The 3,385-nt window shown below is 71.1% G+C and overlaps 1 long non-coding RNA gene across 1 annotated transcript; it reads left to right on the forward strand.

The window, feature by feature from the left end:
- The first annotated feature begins 229 nt into the window (after nt 1-229).
- Nucleotides 230-1,279, forward strand: LOC120496329. Its single transcript, XR_005626275.1, has 3 exons — nt 230-315; nt 528-586; nt 1,064-1,279. It is a non-coding gene; the product is annotated as an uncharacterized LOC120496329 (long non-coding RNA).
- The last annotated feature ends 2,106 nt before the right edge of the window (nt 1,280-3,385 follow it).

Below are 3,385 nucleotides of genomic sequence, written 5' to 3' on the forward strand. Positions count from 1 at the left end.
CACTGGGGGGACACTGGGGGGATTGGGGACATTGGGGACATGGGGACACTGGGGACACCGAGGGGACACTGGGGACATTGGGGGGATTGGGGACCCTGAGGGACATTGGGGACATTGAGGGGACGTTGAGGGGACGTGGGAGGGCGCTGAGGGGACATTGGGGACATCGGGGGGACATTGGGGGGCATGAGGACCCTGAGGTGACCCTCGGTGACCCCGAGGTGACCCCGAGGTGACCCGAGGTGACAGCAGTGCCATCCCTGCCCAGGTGTCGTCGGCGCCTTCACCTTCCCCGTGCTGCAGCGGCGCCACCAGGTACGGGTGGGACATTGGGGACAATGAGGGGACACTGGGGACACCTGGGGGGGTGGTGACACTTCTGGGTGTCCCCAGTGTCCCCCCGAATGTCCCCATTGTCCCCAATATCCCCCCACTGTCCCCAGTGTCCCCAATTGTCCCCAATCCCCTCGATGTCCCCAATGTCCCCAATGTCCCCAATGTCCCCAATTGTCCCCAACTGTCCCCAGGCGCAGATCCAGCAGTGCCTGAGCCTGGCCAGGAGCCACCTGAGCCACCTGCGAGCCAGGTCAGTGTCCCCAAAGCGTCCCCAAAGTGTCCCCAATGACTCCTCCCTGTCCCCAAACCCCCAGGGATGTCCCCAATGTCCCCAAAGTGTCCCCAGTGTTCCCTCAGGGACGTCCCCAACCCCCCCAGGATGTTCCCAGTGATGTCCCCAACCCCTCAGGGATGTCCCCAATGTCCCCAAACCCCCCCTGGGGATGTCCCCAGTGTCCCCAAGGTCCCCAGCACGTCCCCAGGGATGTCCCCAAGCCCCCTGGGATGTCCCCAGGGTCCCCAAGATGTCCCCAGAGTGTCCCCAAGCCCTCCCAGGATGTCCCCTCGGGGGTGTCCCCAGTGTCCCCAATCCCCCCAATGTCCCCAAAGTGTCCCCAAAGTGTCCCCAGTGTCCCCAATGTCCCAAATCCCCCCAATGTCCCCAATGTCCCCAATGTCCCCAAAGTGTCCCCAAAGTGTCCCCCATGTCCCCCCGCTGTCCCCGCAGGGTCCTGGCCGCGCTGCCAAGTGCCAAAGCCACCCCGCAGTGACAGCGCTGTCCCCTCCCCTCCCCCCCCGAGGTGACACCGGGGGAGGGGGCGTGGCCTGGAGGGGGGGGAGGGGACACCGCGCCCCTCCCCCCGCGGCCTCCCCTTTGTCCCCTCCCCCCCCCAGCGCGGGGAGCGGGGCCGCGGTTTAATAAAGACACTTGTGACACAAAGCCGTCCCCGAATGTCCTTCAGTGTCCCCGGATCCCCCCCAAAATGTCCCAAAATGCCCCAAAATGTCCCCAAATCCCGGCCCCGCCCCGCGCAAAGCGCGGGAACGCGGCGCCGCAAGCCACGCCCCCTCCGCTGTGGCCACGCCCACCCCGCGTTCCCATTGGCTCGTGCCCGGCCGAGGCCACGCCCCCGCCGTTGCCATGGCCACGGGCGTTGCCGCGCGACGTAAACACGGGACGCCGGACGTGGTGACGTCAGCGGCGGGGAACGCCGTAACCGGGGAGACCCGCGCGGTGTTTACCGGGACCGGGGGGGACCCCGGGGACACCGGGACCCCCAGAGGGGCCCCGGGACACCCAGAGACCGAGAGGGACCCCCGGGACCCCCGGGAACGGGGCTGGGACCCCCGGAGACCCGCGCGGTGTTTACCGGGACCGGGAGGGACCCCGGGACCCCCAGAGACTGACCGGGACCCCCGGGACCCCCGGGACAGCGAGAGGGACCCCCGGGAACCGACCAGGACTCCCGGGACCCCCGAGAGTCCGACCGGGACCCCCGGAACGGGACAGGGGTCCCCAGGACCCCCGAGAGACCGAGAGGGACCCCCGGGACCCTAAAAACGGGACTGGGACCCCCGGACACCGACCGGGACCCCCGGGATCGGGACTGGGACCCCCGGAGACCGAGAGGGAGCCCCGAGGGACCCCCAGGACCCCCGAGAGCCGAGCGGGACCCCGGGAATGAGGCTGGGACCCCCAAGAACCCACCGGGACCCCCGATAGCCCGAACGGGACCCCCGGGAACCGAGCGGGACCCCGGGACCCCCAAGAACCCACCGGGACCCCCGGGAGACCGAGAGGGACCCCCGGGAACGGAACAGGGACCCCCGGGACCCCCAAGAACCCAAACGGGACCCCCGGAACGGGACAGGGACCCCCGGAACTGGGCTGGGACCCCCGAGAGCCCGAGCGGGACCCCGAGAGCTGATCGGGACCCCTGAGACCCCCGGAATGAGACAGGGACCCCCGGGACCCCCGTAACGGGAATGGGACCCCCGGGACCCCCGAGAACCGACCGAGAGCTCGGGAACGGCTCTGAGACCCCCGAGAACTGACCGGGACCCCCGAGACCCCCGGGACGGGACAGGGACCCCCGGGACCCCCGAGAACCGACCGAGAGCTCGGGAACGGCTCTGAGACCCCCGAGAACTGACCGGGACCCCCGAGACCCCCGGGACGGGACAGGGACCCCCGGGACCCCCGAGAACCGACCGAGAGCTCGGGAACGGCTCTGAGACCCCCGAGAACTGACCGGGACCCCCGAGACCCCCGGGACGGGACAGGGACCCCCGGGACCCCCGAGAACCGACCGAGAGCTCGGGAACGGCTCTGAGACCCCCGAGAGCTGACCGGGACCCCCGGGAACGGGATAAGGACCCCTGGGACCCCCGGGAACCAACCGGGACCCCCGGGACACCGGGAACGGGGCTGGGACCCCCGGAACGGGACCCCCGGGAGCTGCCGGGCCCGGGCCCACCGGAGGGGGCGGCACCGGACGCACGGACGGACAGACAGACAGACAGACGGACGGGTGACCCCGGGGGCGTGACTGACCGGGACCCCCGAGACCCCCGGGACGGGACAGGGACCCCCGGGACCCCCGAGAGCCGAGCGGGACCCCCGGGATACCGGGAACGGGGCTGGGACCCCCGGAACGGGACCCCCGGGAGCTGCCGGGCCCGGGCCCACCGGAGGGGGCGGCACCGGACGCACGGACGGACAGACGGACGGACGGACGGACGGACGGGTGACCCCGGGGGCGTGGGAACCGCCCCCCCCCCCCCCCCCCGCCCCGCTCCTGACCCGGGGGAGGTGACAGGGATGTCCCCAGGGGTGTCATTGCTCTAACCCGTGTCCCCCCGTTTCCCCAGCCGTGTCCCCATCGCTGTCGCCTCTCTAACCCGTGTCCCCTCGTGTCCCCAGCCGTGTCCCCAGGAGTGCAGCACCCTGGGGGACACTGCTGTGTCCCGACCCGGGGGAGGTGACAGGGATGTCCCCAGCCGTGTCCCCTCTCTAACCCGTGTCCCCCCATGTCCCCTGTGTGTCCCC

This window comes from Passer montanus, unplaced genomic scaffold, assembly GCF_014805655.1.
Source record: "Passer montanus isolate IOZ18808 unplaced genomic scaffold, ASM1480565v1 scaffold1130, whole genome shotgun sequence".
NCBI classification, from domain to species: Eukaryota; Metazoa; Chordata; class Aves; order Passeriformes; family Passeridae; genus Passer; species Passer montanus.